The sequence below is a fragment of the Pavona decussata genome, unplaced genomic scaffold (genome assembly GCF_977016875.1).
Source record: "Pavona decussata unplaced genomic scaffold, jaPavDecu1.1 SCAFFOLD_46, whole genome shotgun sequence".
Taxonomy (NCBI): Eukaryota; Metazoa; Cnidaria; class Anthozoa; order Scleractinia; family Agariciidae; genus Pavona; species Pavona decussata.
In genome coordinates, this window is record NW_028145468.1 from 652,921 (window position 1) to 675,103 (window position 22,183).

General features: G+C 40.4%; 1 protein-coding gene and 1 pseudogene across 1 annotated transcript in view; both read left to right on the forward strand.

Annotated features, from left to right (window-relative positions):
• The window catches only part of LOC146482336 (uncharacterized), an 88,514-nt gene extending 83,842 nt beyond the window's left edge, over positions 1-4,672 (forward strand). Inside the window, exon 3 of the mRNA XM_085107170.1 lies at positions 4,269-4,672. The gene's annotated coding sequence lies outside the window, so the exon portion shown is untranslated. The remainder of the gene's footprint in view (positions 1-4,268) is intronic.
• LOC146482339 (uncharacterized) overlaps positions 199-22,183 on the forward strand; it is a 35,909-nt pseudogene continuing 13,924 nt past the window's right edge.

A 22,183-nucleotide genomic window follows, 5' to 3' on the forward strand; every position in this document is an offset into this window, starting at 1 on the left:
TCGAAATATTTTTTCTCCGACAACGACTTTTCAATACGATCACTCCACATTTTTTCCTATTTCAAAAATGTTCTGTAACTTTTCACTGCGATTGAATATGGCAAAACAGAGACACGTTTTTTAGCGCTTTGGGTCCGGACACTGAGAAGCAAATTAAATTAATTTTAACGAAAACAAAATTCGCTTTGACTTGTAGATTTTAAGAGGTGATTTGGACGGTCGCATTTAGAGGTCGTGAAAAATTTGGCAATTCATTTTATTTCAAAATTCTTGGTACAATTTGATAGCCTGCTTTTTCAACTTTAATTTGATAGAAGGGTTTAGGTATCTACAGTTTAAACTGGACGCCCCAAATAGCTTGGACGCGAGACATGTCTAAAGGTATACGGTAAACTTAAAGATAACTTACGTTTACGCTGTCAACACAAGCACTTACGAACGGAGCGTCAGACCTTGAAACAAGCCACTAAGAGTCCACCACGCGTTTGCTAACAGCAGAGTATTTTTTTATAGAGCTATAAGTCATTCAAGCTGAATATGGCCACTGCAACAGAATTCAGCGATGAACAACTCAACTACTTCAGGATTTGCTATGTCACCACTGATGTACTAGCCGAGGGTCTCCGAACAATCTTCAAACAGGAATGGGACAACCGCTACAGGACTACATTGGGTGAATGGAAGGACGAGCCAAGGAATGGATTGGATTTCTATAATGGGGAGTCTCCGCGAAACCAAAGAAGAAATGCGAAACTTTTAGCGACCATGATAAACGGAAATCGAGCCGAGTGGGATTGCACCATGCTCTTTTACGCCATCTTGTACTCGGATTGTATAGGCAACAGTGTTAACGCAGTTGTCAAGTCAAATGTAGATGACCTCAGGAAATTTCGTAATGAAGAATTTGCTCGCATTCCACGAGGCGATCTCTCAGACCCAGAGTTTAATAATGCCATAACTAGAGTTGATGTTGCATTCCAAGCACTCGGACTCTCCCCCTTGCGAATTAAGGAAATCAGAAACCAAGGAAGTTTTCCAACGGAGGAGTTGACAAAGATCTTGAAAAAGGTTGACGACCTCCATCAGGAACTTCAAGAGAAAGAGGAAGAAATTCAAGAAAAAGTAGCCGAACTTCAAGAAAAAGAAGACGAAAGAAAAGTTCTTGAAGATCAGCTTCGGAATGAAGTTTCGTCATTTTGCATTCTCCCTCCCAAGCCTTCACACGAAGTTGCCAGTCGAGATAATGAGGTGACTAAAATAACCCAACGGCTGAAAGAACTCAAAGAAGGCAACAAAAGCCGCTTAAGTTACCTTTACATCTCAGGGAATCCTGGAAGTGGCAAATCTCAGTTGGCCGGCCTAGTCGCAAAGAGATTTTTCCAAGAAGTCACAAACACTACATTTGTAATGACTCTTAACGCTGAAAGTCTTGACTCACTGTTAGAATCGTTTGTCTCTTTTGCTCGACTGTTGAAGTGTTCAGAATATGCAGTTACAAACATCCTTAGTTGTAAGGATTCAGGGACAGAGGAGAAGATTGAAAATCTGAAGACGTTAGTGAGCACGAAAGTTGAGCTCTACGCGTCGTGGCTACTGGTAGTCGACAATGTTACAAGCTTACCTCAAGTAAGTGTTCATTTGCCAGAGCCTGGGAACGAGCAGTGGTTGGGCGGACAAACCCTGATCACAACACGGGACGCTGCTTCCATCCCTTTAACAAACTCTTTTATCAATCACATCCCAGTGAGCAAGGGTATGGAGCTTTGTGATGCCACGGCCTTACTAGCCACCCTTTCTGGTATCACTGACAGTGAGATGGAAAAAGAAGTCGCGCGGACATTAGACTATCAACCTCTTGCCTTAGCAAGTGCCGCCACATTTGTAAAACAACTTCGTGAAAGCAAAGCATCCTCAAACTATGGCTGGAAAGATTACCTGGAAAAACTAAACCAAGGCCAGCGTGCTGACACCGAGAGCCTTCTTTCTGAGACAAACGCAAGCTATCCAAAATCCATGACTGCAGCAATTACATTAGCCGTGAAAAATGTGATGTCATCAGATAAAGTTTTAAATCACACATTCAGTTTTCTTTCGCTCTGTTCACAACAACCATTAAACCTTGAAATTGTGGTCAACTACATTCAGAATGCAGATAAGGAATTCAAGGATGACAATATCATTCGAATGCGGATTCAAAGAAGCCAACTGCTGTTAATTGAAGAGGACGATAGTGATGTCTACATTCGCGTACATCAAGTTGTGCGCAATGTGATCAAATCTGAAACTCAAAACTCTTCGAATTGTGATAATCACAAAATCTATCACGGGGCAATTACATCATTTTATCACTTCATTGATAAACACTCGTTAGATGACTTAGATTGTGTTGGTAACAGCAGGCATGTGGTTCCTCATTTAAAGTCCTTGTGCACAGATATTCAATCTATTTATAACAGAGACGACATAGTCCAAGTCGTCGAAAACCTGACTTTCAATATTAGACACTATCCAGATTATTTCATTAACTTTAGCAAGATATGCGTTGACCATTGCGAGTTTAACACAGCAAAAGGGTTCCTGAATGTAGCTTTAAAATTACTTCGGCATGATGGTGTCGATAGAGGGGGAGATGTTTTAAGAGTCAATTCCCTACTTGGTATTGTTCATCGTGAGCTGGGTGAGTTTTACCACGCCCAACAGTATCACGAGCTTGCCTTGGCTATTGAACGACAAAAACTGGGAGCTCAACATGTCGATGTCGCCAGTTCTTATAACCACTTGGCTACTGTACTCCGTGACCAAGGAGACCTGGAGAAGGCGAAGGAGTATCATGAGCGTGCCCTGGCTATTCAAATACAAAAACTGGGAGCTCAACATGTCGATGTCGCCAGGTCTTATAACAACCTAGCTACTGTACTCAGTGACCAAGGAGACCTGGAAAAGGCGAAGGAGTATCATGAGCGTTCCCTGGCTATTCGAATACAAAAACTGGGAGGTCAACATGTCGATGTCGCCAGTTCTTGTAACAACTTGGCTACTGTACTCCGTGACCAAGGAGACCTGGAGAAGGCGAAGGAGTATCATGAACGTGCCTTGGCTATTCGAATACAAAAACTGGGAGCTCAACATGTCGATGTCGCCAGTTCTTATAACAACTTGGCAAATGTATTCAGTGACCAAGGAGACCTGAAGAAGGCGAAGGAGTATTTTGAGCGTGCGCTGACTATTTTGATGAATAAACATGTAACTCAGCATCGTTTTGTAGCCACTGTTCAACGCAACTTGGAACGGTTATGTAAGGAACTTGAAAGTAAGAAAGTTGCAGACTGCCAATTGCTGTGACTGCGATCATGGCTTGGTTTGTACGATTCTACGATAATACTTGGTTTGCGTGTTGTAAAGTTTGGATCAGAAGTACTTATTTACGATAGAAAACGAATGCTTCGGGATGGAATACAATTTCAATAATATATGAAAATTCATAGCATGAAGGCCAAGCTTGTCATGATTTCTTCCGTTTTTGTTTGGCTAACTTCGAGCTTTTGAAAACCTTAGCTGTAATCTAATGCACATTCCATTCTTATATATAATGCTTCGGTGTGCCACGTGAGATATGTGCTAGATGCGCCGCATACATATAAAAATATTTTAACAGTTATTTAAAGTAATACACTCGAGAAATTATTCTGTTGAATGATGAGGTCATTCGCCGGTCCAGGCCAAGATTGAAAAGGAGCCAAGTCTCTTTGACATGCTCCAAGCTCATCACAACAATTAAGTATGTTTGTTGCGGTTCAATTTTTTACCTTGGTTCAATATTTGTTTGTATATGAGTACAAAAGAAATAGAAATAGAAATTGAACCACAACCCTGACATGTTTGTTTCGTAAGCATGGTCGAGCGAAACTTTGAACATGCCAAACTGTGCGGAAACTGAAGGCCTTGTTCTCTACGATCACGTGGGTCGAGTTATCGCGCGAGGATGCGACTTCTGCGCGCTTTTTAATGTTTCGCTTCTCGCCCGGCGGCCCACTGTCACTATCAGAATATAGGAACTACTCCTAATGTTGCTTCTCCACACACAGGTCAGTGGTTTGCGTATGAGCCCCACTCAAGTCACGTGTCTGGACAGTATGAACCTTGAGGCTGGGGGTGTGTCCTATAAATTACATAGGGCTGGGATGCTGTTTTATAGCCTGACAGTCATAACATACAGTTTTTAAAACGTCAACCTTTTTTTTTTTTTGAAGTACACTTGCATGCACAAGGTGTACATTAGATCAATTTAAGTTAAGTAGCACTTGTTGAAGAACTGAAATAGATTATCAAGGTGTGTTCAGTGGAGCACCTATAATAAAACCTACCAAACAAATTGTAGTCATCTGTAGTTTCTTCAAAACATATTTTATGAAAGAAGTAAAAATTGGTCAGGTTTATCGGTCAGTGCTTGTTGACTGACTTATAATAGGTCCGAGTCAATACTGAATGATCCTTTTTTCTAATGATATACGAAAAAAATTAGTTTAATAGGTTTTAATGTTTTCCATTCGCTTACTTTCTTTCGTACTGATGTAATTTTTTGTTAATGTTTAAGTTTATAAACTTGACAGTTTTGCAAATATTGTAACTAACTTTTTACGATCCTGTAAATAAAGCTACTTGTTTCACAAAACATGGATACCAAAGCGTTTTATAAGGCGCAGAATATACTCACTCCTCTACACGAATAACCATAACTGCGACACCAATTCCAGGCCCTCGTGGTAGGAAAACTGAAGACTAAACATCAAAACTTGATCTCACAAACATGCTCCAAAGCCGATTAACGCTAATCCCCGATTAAAAGTTAACCGAGGTGTCTATTTCGCTCGTTAAAAATGTTTTTAAAAGCTGATTTTTAGCTTAAGGTAAAGGAAAGTGTAAGTCAAAACTGAAGGGGAAATATCTTTTGGAAAAATGCTCATTGGTTAGTAATTAAACTCGAATCAAACGTCACGTTAATCCAGGATTAGCTTAATCGTGCTTTGAACAACTTGGCCCAGGAAAACTAGCGTCTCCTATTTCCTTTTAGCGGTAAGAAGCCGGATCTCTTCTTCAAGTTCCTCTGAAAGGAAATTATAGTTACGTCTGTGCGCAGGATACAGGAAATCCTAAATTCAATTATTCAAGCTTCCGTAAAGTTTTGAACCCGTAAGGTATCAATTGAAATGTTTCGATGAATGTTACTAAGAAAGCTGTTTCCGTTTTTTGACAAAATTAGCATTATTTGTATCGTTGAGAAAAATTCTGAGCAGTTACTCATTGAGGTGATAGTTTTCCTGAACTGTTAGTTTTTTAAATCTGTACTCAGTACTCAGCGGTTTAATGACGACATTTTTATCACCTGTTATCAGCTGATAAAAATTTCGAGAAGCTCCTTCCACCATTCTTGCCACTCAAACGCCGTGGCCTGAGTGGCCTACACTAGGCGTTTATATAGAAATCTGGATTAATAAACCCTGTGCTAAGCAAGTTCAAAAGCTGTTAAACAACAAGAGTAAAGCACAGAATATCGAGGACTCATTTATAGGGGGTGGAATCGACCTTCTCTGAGTTCGCAAATTACACTGCATTTAATCGCATTCAAACAATCGTTCGCCTACTCAAGTTGGTGGTCAACCATTTGTCCATTTATAGGTCTTTATAAGCAATTCCGAAAGCATTAGTATGTCAGTCGTCTGACCCTTTTAAGCCTACAACCTCAGTTAAAAATTAATAGTCGAAGAAGCATTAACCTTGGAGAATAGTTCTACATGTCATAGTTTGGAATTAGTGAGTGAGTCAATGACCATGGTTGGCTGAAGGCCGGAAGATGAATATGTAAACCAAGTGGGAAACAGATCATTCATGGAGCGAAATTCTTATCTGATGATATATCAAGAACTAAATCAACAGCACCTCGAGTGGTTTACAGTGTAAAGAAGTTAAGGTGGAAATTGGTTTCCAATATATTTTGATCATTGAAATCTGGCTGAATATCTTATCACAAATAAACATTCTCAGAGGCGCTCGGATCGGAGGCGAATCAGGCCATACGCCTGTCGTTATGTACCTTGGTGACGTAACAATTGTCACGTGCATAAGAACACCCATTTGATAAACAAGTTGATCTTGGTCTGAGGTGCCTATTGAAGTCTGAGATTGAGGAGGCCTTGGGCAGAGAGTGGGGTGTCAGCAATTTTGCAAGCAATAGGGACTTTGCATTCGAGAAAAGAGCAGTTTAAGATGTCGGCGATCAGAGCAGCAAAGAATATCGGCGTATGTTTTCAGGACCCAGTTTGGTAAATCGTCAGGACCGCCAGCGTGAGAGTTTTTAATGGCGTGGAGTGGCTTGGCGACCATGTATTCATTAATAGAAATAGGCTCGTCGTCGTCAGCTGTATCCACACGTACACTGTCGGACAGGGGCATGTTATTTTATTGGATTCAGTTCCAATAGAGAAATTTTGCATCGCGTATACGTGAGACGTGAACGGCAAAAATGACCACGTGACCACGATTTACCCGCCATTTTTCGCGTTTGCCGGTTGCTGTTTTTACTGACGTGAAAACAGGCCATTTCCCGTTTACCGTCTACGTGAGAACTACATAAGTATTTCTTCTTTGTTTTTTCTGATACATATTATAACCAGTTGATTGTTGAACAAAGTACCCCAATAATTTTTCCCGCAACACATACCAGGGCAAATCAAGTTTCATGTTCCTTACCGCACTTGTCTTCATGAACTCACCACAGTAAGTCGCAAAACATCGAAACTCACAAAATTCCAGCTTAAGTCAAAAGGTTCACGCTACTTTACGTGAAACAGCAAGGTGACGTTTGCCGTTTCTCGTAAACGCGATGCTAAATCTCTCTACTATTAAAATATTTGCGTGTATAAGTTACACTGGTTCAATACGACTTAGTTCTCCATGACAATTGTTTTTTGACAGTTTTAACTTGTTCGTGCGTGAGAGGTGAAAATTTTTCCCTAAAGATATTTCCTTGATAACTGAGTTGTATTTACCTGTCTAAACAACTGACAAACTAACTTGAAAGTTTTGGGGTGGTGGCCGCAACACAGTCTTTTTCACACGAGCAAGAGTTAAAACGTTTTCTGACAATTTTTACTTGATCTCATGTAAAGAGTGAACGTGTTTATAACAAATTATATTTGTCAGTGTAATCGACTGAAAAGGCTCTTTCAAGTTTCTTTTGTTGGCTGCTACAAGCAAGTCAGCATCTCCCTAGCTCCATTCCTGTCTCTTGACGAATCTTATTGTTCAAGAATTGGCATGCCAGATTTTCAACAAAGAGACTTGTCAATAAAAAAAAAATTGTTCAATTTCGTCGTATCCCCGTGCTTGGAAACAAAACTTATCGCATAAAACAAATGTTTGGTTTATCACCAGAGTTGATAACTTAATTAAGGTTAATTGGCCACCGTGAAGAGATCAGAGCGCTGACGTTTCGAGCGTTAGCCCTTCATTCGACAAAGGGCTAACGCTCCAAACGTCAGCACTCAAATCTCTTTACGGTGACCAATTTACCTTTAATTCTAAACTCTGGTGTGTTACCACTAGGCTATTGTTATTGTTATCAAGGGTGCGTTTGATTGACCCTATTCCGGAATAGGAATACATACAGTGATGACAAGAAATCCCTCATCACAGGGTTTTTGGAGTTACAGTCCAGCCTTCCTGTTAACGGACACCCTTAGGAGCAAAAAAAGTGTCCGCTTAAGAGAGGTGACCGCTTATAGGAGGTTAAAAAGGCTAAAAATGGAGTGTTTGTATGTAGCTGAGAACATGACCAAGTGTCCACTTATGAGAGGTGTCCGCCTACGTGAGGTGGCCGTTAGGGGAGGTTCGACTGTACTGGAGTACAAAGTCGCTCTTTAAAAATGACCATGTGTCAACGAATATTTGCAGAAGTATTTTCGCAAATTTACTTAAAGAGAGAAATCTAAGTACTGTTTCGCTTACTCTTATTCCGGAATATAGTCAATCGAACGCGGTCTAAGAATTTACATGAATCGTTTTTTAAAGCGTTTTCTAAAATTATGCGCTCAAAGAATTTCGACATAGCATTAAACTTTAATCGCCATTTTCAATCTCAGTATAGTTTTTTTCTTTTCTGTCACCAGGAATACTGAAATGTCTGGGTTTCAGGAAAGTTTAATAAAGAAAACCTATGTTTCATTGTTTCTCAGTTCAATCAGCCACAACCTACCTTCCTTCCTTCCTTCCTTCCTTCCTTCCTTCCTTCGGTCAGTCAATCAGTCACTCATTCGTTCGTTCGTTCATTCGCTCGTTCGTTCTACCTTCATTCATTACGTGATCAATGTAACACTGATCTTGTTAACGTTTCAGGTGCATTATTTTTCCCAAATGCGATAATCAGGAATTGGGTAAAGATTTTGCCTGGCACTTGAGGTGGGGGTAAACGTGAATTTGAATGGAATTTTAAGAGGTTTGAAGAAGAGATAAAAGAAAGAAAATGATTTTTAAAACATCAACAGACATGATAGTTGATACCCACGCAAGAGCACTCCAGGTTTCTAGTGAACTAACTTGGTATCCGTCTATTAATTATTAACTACAAATTCTAATTTTAAAACTTCGCTAAATCTTCAATATTTCTTATTTCTCTTAATTTAACCAATCCTTCTAGAAAAACTATCTCCTCCCAAATATACCCAAAATTCACCTAACAAGATGCCCGTCTAATGGCATTACACGGAATGCTTAATGTAGCCCCAATTATTCCCCATTGTATGTTTCGCAGATATCATGAAAAACTATCCTCCCTTGGCAATTGAAATAAATGTCTGAATGGTTTTATTCAGATATATTGCGTGATACCTATCGTTGTGTTACTAGGAATCATACCAGAAATAACTATGCAATAACGTCATGACCCCGCTGAACTGGTCTGGCCTCCTCTAGCTCTAATCCTTTGCGTTGATTATTCGATCTGTTTATTAAAGCGGAGTTTCTTTGCTGTGAACTCTCCCAATTTCCACCGTTTCAACTGTCGAGTACTACCTAGAAGTTATTATTTCGATTTACTGCTTGAAAAAGGTTTGATTTCTCTCTGAAAACGGCAGATCAGAGTCTTAAATTCATACATGTGGCCGCCATTGAACAAAAACAACTATTCGAAGTGATGACTTGCTTTGACGTCACACAGGTAGAGATAAGTGGGTCCCCTCCCTCGTGATATATGCGCCGATAAAAGATTTTGATTGGGCTGTTTTTGTTCGAAACAATCAGAACAATAAATCTCTAATACAAAACTGAATGCAAGGCTGGCACTACGGCAAAGGGCAGATTTATTAGTGGCCAATATTTCGAATAATAGAATTAGTCTTCCTCAGGACCAGAGCAGTATAGCTCTGGCCCTGAGGAAGACTAATTCTATTAGTCGAAATATTGGCCACTAATAAATCTGCCCTTTGCCGTAGTGCCAGCCTTGCATTCAGTTTTGTATTTTCACGTTCAAGTGACGCCTGACACGAGGTCTTTCACAACAGAGATCCGGCAAAATTACCAGCAAGTTTAATTCCTGCGTTGTGTGGACCTCTGCATTCAAAAGTTTTTTAATAAATCTCTTCTGGGAGAGGGTAGAATTTAATCAAGGTTTAATGAATAAATCAAATTATGATTTGACGTCACACAGGAAGGGATGACTGGGTCCCCTCTCTCGTGATATGTGCCGAATAATAGATTTTGGTTGGCCTGCTTTTGTTGAAGACAATCAGAACAATACATCCCCACTAGGGGAGGACATATTTTAATGCATAAATTAATTTGTCGATTTGTGACTACGACGAAGAAAAAGATACCCGACCGAAACCTAGACACGTCATGCCCTGCGGGCATTCCGTGCAAAAATTCACAAAACACCCAACAACATAGATTTACGGCATAAGCAGAGAGATTTTGGATTGCTTGAAACGTGAAAGAGAGATATTTCCATTAAACCGATTTTAAGCGGCATGGAAACGGCTTTCAGGTTTACCCCCGCCTTAAGACGAACATTTTCAAGAAATTCCTTAATGTAATCGACATCAACCTAAAAGATGTCAAGAAATCCACGAGTTCAAGACTTCTGTCAGAGTTGTGAGCGAAAACAGTAATTTTATGACGTTTTAGGACGAAAACAAGCTTCGCACCAAAACGAGGCCGTGCCTCGTCCAGTCTAAGAAAATGTGTCCCACATGGGAGGGAAAGACGCTGTCGCGTCGCGGTGAAGGTGGGACTCTGCAGAGACTCTGCGCCCAGTAACTCTACCCCAATGAGGAGGGTAGGGGGGAGCAGAGCTAGAGACGGGGGAGCATTTTGCTCAAATTATTTTTCATTTTTTTTCTTGTTATATTAACATGTTAAAAGGCGCGTTTTCACTTGTAACTACTTTAAATGGGTGTATCTGCCACTATAAATTCGATTTAAATGTTAAGCTAGCTATGTTCTTGCCCCCTTTAAGGTGGGGGTAAACGTAAATTTGAATGGAATTTTAAGAGGTTTGAAGAAGAGACAAAAGAAAGAAAATGATTTTTAAAACACCAACAGACAGTTGATACCCACGCAAGAGCACCCCAGATTACTAGTGGACTAACTTGGTATCCGTTTATTAATTATAACTACAAATTCTAATTTTAAAACTTCACTAAATCTTCAATATTTCTTTTTTCTCTTAACTTAACCAATCCTTCTAGAAAAACTATCTCCTCCCAAATATACCCAAAATTCACCTAAAATTCACAAAACACCCAACAACATAGATTTATGGGATAAGCAGAGAGTTTTTGGATTGCTTGAAACGTGAACGAAATATTTCCATTAAACCGATTTTAAGCGGCATGGAAACGGCTTTCAGGTTTACCCCCGCCTTAACTTCTGTGTCTTCTCGAAACGCTAAACGCAGTAACTATGATGCATAAAGTTGTTGAATACGTGCATTCAACAGAGAAATGTGTAGCGTGACATGGTTGTAGCAACAAACAACAAGACTTTGCCCTTGTCATGTCTAGGAAATGTCGCCACTTTCGTGCTGCACGCAGAGTAAGAAGAACGTCACGCTATCTGTCACGTGAACATAGTCGCTCGCGAGATTCTACCGCAATAATAAAGTTTCTAAAGTTTGCGATTTTCACTATTCCAGGAACTCTTTACGAGATCTGGCTTTCTAACAAGCTCGCGGAATTTTAGTAAACATGTAATGGTGCAAAAAGATGTCGCCGAGAAGCGTTGACATGTGTCATGATTAAAATCGCGTGATCTGAACACGTGATGACTGAAAATAGACGAATACGTCATGTCTTGAAGTCGAAAGTGAAAGTCTATCAAATGTCCGCAGTGTTCATTTTCAGTGCAACAGTTCTCTTCTTATAATACTAATAACTGCTGCTTGCTGATATAGTTTACTCCGAAATATTAAGTGGAAACTTAGCAAACGGTAAGTATTCTTTATTACTGACGTTGGTTTCGCATTTATGACCCATTTATCCTCATTTATGGCTGACATTCCAAGTAAACTAGTACAATTCCTACCTTCTCCCATGACACTCAAGTCAGAAATTTGCATTTGTTTATTGAAGGTTTATTATATCAATCATGCTGCTTAAGATGGGACCGAAAACAAATCGTTTCCTTTGATTCATTCGACCACTTCGGTATAGCACTTGGCGACGGTACACTTTAGAGTCCAAACAAGAACGAATCGTGAAATTTGGTTCAATTAAACTTCGGAGTACGTATATTGATATTCAACTAAAAGCTATTTTAAGAGTGTAGTACATCATCTCATCATCTGTTGCTGTTTGTATTTCACCTTTGGTTTGTGAAGGGAAACATCCTATCAAATTAATATGTACTATTCTACTAAGAATGTCTCAATGCATTAAATGTTGGGGTGTCTAGAAAACGAAAGCAATGGTGCGGAAATTGAATAGCGAGTTTACGCAATAGGACGGCTGATTTGGTGGGACGGCAAAATTGTGCTTGTGTGACCAACATGACGGCCAAGTATTCATGACTCTAGATTGTAACATTCCTACCGCTGGTGGTTTTCAGGTTCTCACAGATAAGAGAACACCAGTTTTAATCGCAATCGCCTAAAAATGTGAAGGTACTAAGATGTCATGTTGATCACACGACGATATTTGACCATTCCCTTCCGTCAGCCGTCGTGTTGCGTATAACGTCAGGAGGACGTATTGCCTTCGTGCAGACGTCTCCTATTTCCTTTTTTACGCACGGAAAAGTGCAATAGGAGACGTTTGCAAAGCTTCTGCAAGCATCCCAGAGGGCGTGACGTGACACAACAAGCGAAACTGGGGCGTTATTTGTCTCCTTCGCAGCCGTTGGAGGGAGCGTGTTGGGTGACGAGCTCAAACGAAGGCTGTGAAGGAGACTAGAGTGTTATGTGACTACAGACAAAACCAGACATTTGTAGCTTCCGGGGGCAACTGATTTTGAAGTAAATTATTAAAGCTCATCCAGTGGAATTTCCCAATTGCAATATATAATCCTCTTATTTTCGAGAGACACTGATTTTACAGCCACAACAGCAATTTTGCTTCCTCTTTTGTTTCGCAAGATCCGACATTCCTGCCATGCGAAAGGGAAGAGCTGTCTGTTGTCAACAATACAGGAAACGCTAAAATCTTGAATTGAACATGCGTAGATCAGAGGCACAGCAACCACATAGGCACATATGCACGTGTGTTAACGTTCCCTTCTACAAACTGAAAATGGTTCCAAAAAAAAAATGAATTAAAATAACCAAATAATCTTAGAATCTTTAGAAGATCGTCAGAAGATTTTTCTTGACCGCAGCTCGATGTATTTAGCGAGACAAAGCAAGAGATATCCAGTTTTAATCAGGTTATACTGGCTGCTTAAAAAGTCAACCTAAGGGGGTTAGCATTGGTATAGCCTCCCTCGCAGACCGTCTTTTGGCTCGTCACGCAATCTTTACTTCCAACCGTTGGTTTGTTGGGAGGAAAGATTGCGTGACGAGCCACAAGAGAGTGTTCGAGGGAGGCTAACCTTGGTAAGGTCCTCACTAATTTTGCAAATGTTAAGGTTACCGGTCAGTATAAAATGCAGACTGCAGACTGCAGACTGCAGATTGCAGACTGCAGACTGGGTATAAAATGCAGACTAGGTATAAAATGCAGACTGAGACCAGAGCCATCTCTTGTCAAATACAGGATACATTTCCGAGATCATCTCCCGCGAAATCGACCATATTTTTGACCCATTTCTCAACAGTTTGTTTTCTTTATCTCGATTAGGTAGCTTTCATTTCCTGAGGCCCTTTCTTCACAAAGAAGACTCGATATTAATCGCTTTGCATTAGTTCGTAAACAATTTTAATACGCCCATGACGGTTTTCATATTATAAGGAGGGAAACAGACTTGATTTCCGAGGGGGGCAAGCAATTTTAAATCGACAGATTTTAACTTGTTTCTTTGAATAAATAATGTCAAAGACATTGCATACCTTCAGTATTCTAGCAATACATGAACACATATTTTATTCAAAAAACATTATGTTACATCCACTTGCCGATGTCACCAATGTCATGTTGACGCAAAGCGGCGTAGGGGTCGACGCCGTGCAAAGTAAAGGTCATGTGTCCGCGTTATTGCTTACGTCATGATTTGGGGCTGTTTATTTCAATTCAAGGTTGACACTTTTCGAAAAGAATATATAAAAATGTCAATTTCATGGAAAAGGATGTTGACAGGCGATTGACACTAGTGTAAGTTAAGTTGAAAAATTCAAAATACATCCTATACTTGACGAAGAGACGGTTTTGGTCTCAGTCTGCATTTTATACCCAGTCTGCAGTCTGCAGTCTGCATTTTATACCTAGTCTGCATTTTATACCCAGTCTACAGTCTGCATTTTATACTGACCGTTAAGGTTACCCGATACTTTCAGAGGTGTCTCGCGTTTAAGCGATGTAGCGCGTCCAGTTTAAACTGTAGATACCTAAACCCCTATAAACCCTTATAGAGCTGACTATCAAACCATACCAAGAATTTTGAAATACAATAAATTGTCGAATTTTTCACGACCTCTAATTGCGTGCGTCCGAATCACCTTTTAAAAGCTACAAGTCAAAGTGAATTTTTTTTTTTGCTAATTTAATTTGTTCCTCAGTTTCCGGACCCAAATCGCTAAAAAAAACGTGTCTGCGTTTTGCCATATTCAATCGCAGTGAAAAGTTATAGAGCATTTTCGAAATAGGATGAAAAAAATGTGGAGTAATCGTACAAAAATCGCTCTCGGAGAAAAAATAATTCGAAAGAAAAAATTCGCAGACACGTTTTTGTTGTTTATATGTTAAACTAGCTACTGTCCAAATTTGAAGGCAAACGATCTAATTCCTTTTGAGTTTTAGCTCTTTGAAGTGGCTCCTCCAAGTGAAAAAAATTTATTCGAGAAAACAGCGCTAAAAATTCGGCAATTCATTTTATTTCAAAATTCTTGGTTTAGTTGGATAGGCAGCTGTATAAACTTTAATTTGATATAAGGGTTCAGGTATCTACAGTTTAAACCGGACGCGCTACATCGCTTGGACGCGAGACACCTCTGAAGACACCTCTAAAGGTACCGGGTAACCTTAAGGACGGGCGTTTCTCTCTTTTCCAATATTTCGAAAAGCACGGCCTTTCTTCTTCAGGGTATGTTTGAGACTAACTCTTCGGCAAGATACGTTACAATTTTAAACAGTTACAATAGATACCTGAAAAAAGGCTAGAGTTACATAAACAAAAACGTTACAATTTGAAATTTGAAAATACAACTGGTAAATAAGTATAAGCTAACGTTACAACGTGGTAGACGAAAACAAAATACGTAACAATGAGTTAATTACATAACTTAGAAAGATGAAAGACGGGAAAAATGTTCATGTTTCATCTCTCCTATTAATACCTAAGGGTTCAATAGTTTGACCTCTGTCGATGAGGTATGCCTCTCTAGCTTTGCGTACACTGGATTTGATGGGTTCCTCGCTTTGACTTGTAGAACAGAGCGTCAGACCTTGAAACAACCCACCAAGAGTCCACCACGCGTTTTCTAACAGCAAAGTATTGTTTTTATAGAGCTATAAGTCATTCAAGCTGAATATGGCCACTGCAACAGAATTCAGCGATGAACAACTCAACTACTTCAGGATTTGCTATATCACCACTGATGTACTAGCCGAGGGTCTCCGAACAATCTTCAAACAGGAATGGGACAACCGCTACAGGACTACATTGGGTGAATGGAAGGACGAGCCAAGGAATGGATTGGATTTCTATAATAGGGAGTCTCCGCGAAACCAAAGAAGAAATGCGAAACTTTTAGCGACCATGATAAACGGAAATCGAGCTGAGTGGGATTGCACCATGCTCTTTTACGCCATCTTGTACTCGGATTGTATAGGCAACGGTGTTAACGCAGTTGTCAAGTCAAATGTAGATGACCTCAGGACATTTCGTAATGAAGAATTTGCTCACATCCCACGAGGCGATCTCTCAGACCCAGAGTTTAATAATGCCATAACTAGAGTTGATGTTGCATTCCAAGCACTCGGCCTCTCCCCCTTGCGAATTAAGGAAATCAGAAACCAGGGAGGTTTTCCAACGGAGGAGTTGACAAAGATCTTGAAAAAGGTTGACGACCTCCATCAGGAACTTCAAGAGGAAGAAGAAGAAATTCAAGAAAAAGTAGCCGAACTTCAAGAAAAAGAAGACGAAAGAAAAGTTCTTGAAGATCAGCTTCGGAATGAAGTTTCGTCATTTTGCATTCTCCCTCCCAAGCCTTCATACGACGTTGCCGGTCGAGAAAATGAGGTGACTAAAATAACCCAACAGCTGAAAGAACTCAAAGAAGGCAACAAAAGCCGCTTAAGTTACCTTTACATCTCAGGCAATCCTGGAAGTGGCAAATCTCAGTTGGCCGGCCTCGTCGCAAAGAGATTTTTCCAAGAAGTCACAAACACAACATTTGTAATGACTCTTAATGCTGAAAGTCTTGACTTACTACTAGAATCGTTTGTCTCTTTCGCTCGACTGTTGAAGTGTTCAGAATATACAGTTGCAAACACCCTGAGTTCTAAGGATTCAGGGACAGAGGAGAAGATTGGAAGTCTGAAGACGTTAGTTAGCACAAAAGTTGAGCTCTACTCGTCGTGGCTACTGGTAGTCGACAATGTTACGAGCATACCTCAAATAAGTGTTCATTTGCCAGAGCCTGGGAACGAGCAGTGGTTAGGAGGAGAAATGCTGATCACAACACAGGACACTGCTTCCATCCCTTTAACAAACTCTTTTATCAGCCAAATCTCAGTTAGCGAGGGTATGGAGCTATCTGATGCCTCGGACTTATTAGCCAAGCTTTCTGGTATCAGTGACAGTGAGATGGAAACAGAAGTCTAGACTATCATTAGACTATCAACCTCTTGCTTTAGCAAGTGCCGCTACATTTGTCAAACAAGTTCGAAAGAGCAAAGCATCTTCGAAATATGGCTGGAAAGATTACCTGGAAAAACTAGACAAAGGCCAGCGTGCTGACACCAAGAGCCTTCTTTCTGAGACAAACGCAAGCTATCCAAAATCCATGACTGCAGCGATTACATTAGCCGTGAAAAATGTGATGTTATCAGACAAAGTATTAAATCACACATTCAGTTTTCTTTCACTCTGTTCACAACAACCATTAAACCTTGAAATTGTGGTCAGCTACGTTCGGAATGCAGATGAGGAATTGAACAATGACGATATGATTCGAATGCGGATTCAAAGAAGCCAACTGCTGTTAATGGAAGAGGACGATAGTAATGTCTTCGTTCGCGCACATCAAGTTGTGCGCTATGTGATCAAATCTGAAACTCAAAACTCTTCGGATTGTGAAAATTGCAAAATCTATCATGGGGCGATTACATCTTTTTCTCTCTTCATAGATAATAACTCGTTAGTTGACCTTGAGTTTGTTGCTGAAAGCAGGCCTGTTGTCCCTCATTTAAAGTCTTTATGCACAGATATTCAATCTACTTATAACAGAGACGATATAGTTGAAGTCGTCGAAAACTTGACGTTGAATATAAGACGCTATCCACATTATTTCATTAGGTTTAGCAAGATATGTATTAACAATTGCGAGTTTAACACAGCAAAAGGGTTCCTGAATGTAGCTTTAAAATTACTTCAGCATGATGGCATCGATAGAGACGGAGATGCTTTAAGAGCCAATTCCCTTCTTGGCATTGTTCATCAAGAACTGGCTGAGTTTCATCACGCCCGACAGTGCCACGAGCTTGCTTTGGCTATTCGAATACAAAAGCTGGGAGCTCAACATGTCGATGTCGCCACTTCTTACAACAACTTGGCTACTGTACTCCATGACCAAGGGGACCTGGAGCAGGCGAAGGAGTATTATGAGCGTGCCCTGGCTATTCAAATACAAAAACTGGGAGCTCAACATGTCGATGTCGCCAGTTCTTATAACAACCTAGCTACTGTACTCCGTACCCAAGGAGACCTGGAGAAGGCGAAGGAGTATCATGAGCGTGTCCTTGCTATTCGAATACAAAAACTGGGAGCTCAAAATGTCGATGTCGCCACTTCTTATAACAACTTGGCTACTGTACTCCGTGACCAAGGAGACCTGGAGAAGGTGAAGGAGTATCATGAGTGTGCCCTGGCTATTCTAATACAAAAACTGGGAGCTCAACATGTCGATGTCGCCAGTTCTTACAACAACTTGGCTGCTGTACTCAGTGACCAAGGAGACCTGGATAAGGCGAAGGAGTATCATGAGCGTGCCCTGGCTATTCGAATACAAAAACTGGGAGCTCAACATGTCGATGTCGCCAGTTCTTATAACAACTTGGCTACTGTACTCCGTGACCAAGGAGACCTGGATAAGGCGAAGGAGTATCATGAGCGTGCCCTTGCTATTCGAATACATAAACAGGGAGCTCAACATGTCAATGTCGCCACTTCTTACAACAACTTGGCTAATGTATTAAGTGACCAAGAAGATCTGGAGAAGGCGAAGGAGTATCATGAGCGTGCCCTGGCTATTCGAATACATAAACAGGGAGCTCAACATGTCAATGTCGCCACTTCTTACAACAACTTGGCTAATGTATTAAGTGACCAAGAAGATCTGGAGAAGGCGAAGGAGTATCATGAGCGTGCCCTGGTTATTCGAATACAAAAACTGGGAGCTCAACATGTCGATGTCGCCAGTTCTTATGACAACTTGGCTACTGTACTCGGTGACCAAGGAGACCTGGAGAAGGCTAAGGAGTATCATGAGCGTGCCCTGGCCATTCGAATACAAAAACTGGGAAATCAACATGTCGATGTCGCCAGTTCTTATAACAACTTGGCTACTGTACTCCGTGCCCAAGGAGACCTGGAGAAGGCGAAGGAGTATTATGAGCGTGCCCTGGCTATTCGAATACATAAACAGGGAGCTCAACATGTCGATGTCGCCAGCTCTTATAACAACTTGGCTACTGTACTCCGTGCCCAAGGAGACCTGGATAAGGCGAAGGAGTATCATGAGCGTGCCCTGGCTATTCGAATACAAAAACTGGGAGCTCAACATGTCGATGTCGCCAGTTCTTATAACAACTTGGCTCGTTTATTCGAAGACCAAGGAGACCTGGAGTTGGCGAAGGAATATTTTGAGCGTGCGCTGACTATTTTGATGAATAAACATGGTCCTGAGCATCGTGTTGTAGCCACTGTTCAACGCGACTTGGAACGGTTATGTAAGAAACATAAAAGTAAGAAAGTTGCAGATTGCCAATTGCTGTGACTGCGGTCAAACCATGGTTTGTACGATTTTATGAGAATACTTGGATTTTGTGTTGTAAAGTTCGGACCAGAAGTATTTAATTGCGATGGAAAACGAATGCTTCGGGATGGAATACAATTTTAAATATAAATGAAAATTTATAAAAGGATGGCCAAGCTTGTCATGATTTCTTCCGGTTTTGTTTGGCTAACTTCGAGCTTTTGAAAACTTTAATTGTAATCTAATGCATATCCCATTCTTATATATAATGCTTCGGCGTGCCACGTGAGATATGCGCTAGATACGCCGCATACATATTAAAAGATTTTAACAGTTATTTAAAGTAATTCACGCGAGAAATTATTCTGTTGAATGATGAGGTCATTCGCCGGCCCAGGCCAAGATTGAAAAGGAGCCAAGTCTCTTTGGACATGCTCCAAGCTCATCACAACAATAAAGTGTGTTTGTTGCGGTTCAGTTTTATCCTGGGTTCAATATTTTTTCCCTTTGTTTTTGCATATGAGTATAAAAGAAATAGAAATAAAAATTGAACCACAACATGTTGTTTCGTAAGCATAGTCGAGCGAAACGTTAAACATGCCAAACTGTGCGGAAACTGAAAGCCTAGTTCTCTACGATCACGCGGGTCGAGTTATCGCGCGAGGATGTGACTTCTGCGCGCTTTTGCATGTTTCGCTTCTCGCCGACTGTCACTATCAGAATATAGGAACTACTCGTAACGTTACATCACCACACACAGGTCAGTGGTTTGCGTATGAGCTCCACTCAAGTCACGTGTCTGGACAGTATGACCCTTGAGGCTGGGGGTGTGTCGTATAAAATACATAGGGCTGGGATGCTGTTTTATAGCCTTACAGTCATAGCATACAGTTTTTTTAAACGTGAACCTTTTTTTTGAAGTGTACTTGCATGCACAAGGTGCACATTAGATCAATTTAAGTTAAGTAGCACTTGTTGAAGAACTCAAATAGATTATCAAGGTGTGTTCAGTGGAGCACATATAATGAAGCCTACCAAACAAATTGTTGTCATCTGTAGTTTCTTCAAAACATATTTTATGAAAGAAGTAAAAATTGGTCAGGTTTGTCGGTCAGTGCTTGTTGACTGACTTTTAATAGGTCCGAGTCAATACTGAATGATCATTGTTTCTAATACCGCAGACGATATACGAGAAACATTAGTTTAATGGGTTTTAATGCTTTCCATTCGGTTACTTTCTTTCGTAATGATGTAATTTTTTGTTCTTCTTTAAGTTTATAAACTTGACAGTTTTACAAATATTGTAACTATCTTTTTACGATCCTGTAAATAAAGCTACTTGTTTCACAAAACATGGATACCAAAGCATTTTATAAGGCGCAGAACATACTCATTCCTCTAGACGAATAACCATAATTGTGACACCAATTCCAGGCTCTCGTGGTAGGAAAACTGAAGACTAAACCTCAAAACTTGATCTTACAAACGCCAGGAAAACTAGCGTCTCCTATTTCCTCTTAGTGGTAACAAGCCGGATCTCTTCTTCAAGTTCCTCTGAAAGGAAATTATAGTTACGTCTGTGCGCAGGATACAGGAAATGCTAAATTCAATTATTCAAGCTTCCGTAAAGTTTTGAACCCGTAAGGTATCAATTGAAATGTTTCGATGAAAGAAAGAAAGAAAGAAAAGAAAGAGGAAAGAAAGCTGTTTCCGTTTTTGGACAAAATTAGCATTATTTGTTTCGTTCAGAAAATTTTGAGTAGTTACTCATAGAGGTAATAGGTTTTCTGAACTGTTAGTTTTGTTAAAAGCTGTACCCATTACTCAGCGGTTTAATGACGACATTTATATCACCTGTTATCAGCTGAAAAAAAAATTTTGAGAGGCTCCTCCCACAATTCTTGCCACTCAGGCCGTGGCCTGAGTGGCCTACACTCAGGCGTTTATATAGAAATCTGGATTAATAAGCCCTGTGCTAAGCAAGTTCAAAAGCTGTTAAACAACAAGAGTAAAGCACAGAATATCGAGGACTCATTTATAGGGGGTGGAATCGACCTTCTCTGAGTTCGCAAATTACACTGCATTTAATCGCATTTAAACAATCGTTCGCCTACTCAAGTTGGTGGTCAACCATTTATCCATTTATAGGTCTTTATAAGCAATGCCGGAAAGCATCAGTATGTCAGTCATCTGACCTCTTTAAGCCTACAACATCAGTTGAAAATAATCAAAGAAGCATGAACCTTGGAGGATAGTTCTACATGTCATAGTTCGGAATTAGTAAGTGAGTCAATGACCATGGTTGGCTGAAGGCCGGAAGATGAATATGTAAACCAAGTGGGAAACAGGTCATTCATGCAGCAAATGCCTATCTGATGATATATCAAGAACTAAATCAACAGCACCTTGAGTGGTTTACAGTGTGAAGAAGTTAAAGTGAAAATTGGTTTCCAATATATTTGGATCATTGAAATCATGTTGAATATCTTATCACAAATAAACATTCTCAGAGGCGCTCGGATCGGAGGCGAATCAGGCCATACGCCTGTCGTTATGTACCTTGGTGACGTAACAATTGTTACGTGCATAAGAACACCCATTTGATAAACAAGTTGATCTTGGTCTGAGGTGCTTATTGAAGTCTGAGATCGAGAGGCCTTGGGCAGAGGTGGGACGTCAGCAAGTTTCCGAGCAATAGGGACTTTGCATTCGAGAAAAGAGCAGTTTAAGATGTCGGCGATCGGACCCAGTTAGGACCCAGTTTGGTAAATCGTCAGGACCGCCAGCGCGAGAGTTTTTAATAGCGCGGAGTGCCTTCGTGACCATGTATTCATTTACGGAAATAGGCTCGTCGTCGTCAGCTGTATCCACACGTACACTGTCGGACAGGGGCATGTTGTTTTATTGGATTCAGTTCCAATAGAGAGATTTTGCATCGCGTACACGTGAGAGGCGAACGGCAAAAATGAGCAAGTGACCACGATTTACCCGCCATTTTTCGCGTTTGCCGGTTGCCGGTTGCTGTTTCTACTAACGTGAAAACAGGCTAAACCCGTTTACCGTCTACGTGAGAACTACGTAAGTATTTCTTCCTTTTTTTTCTTATACATATTATAAGTACTTGATTGTTGAAAAAAAGTACTCCAATAATTTTTCCGGCAACTTATACTAGGGCAAATTAAGTTTCATGTTTAAAAATCCTTTATAACTCACTCCTTACCGCACTTTTCTTCATCAACTCACCACAGTAAATCGCAAAACATCGAAACTCACAAAATCCCAGCTAAAGTCAAAAGGTTCATGCTACTTTACGTAAAACGTAAAACAGCAAGGTAACGTTTGCCGTTT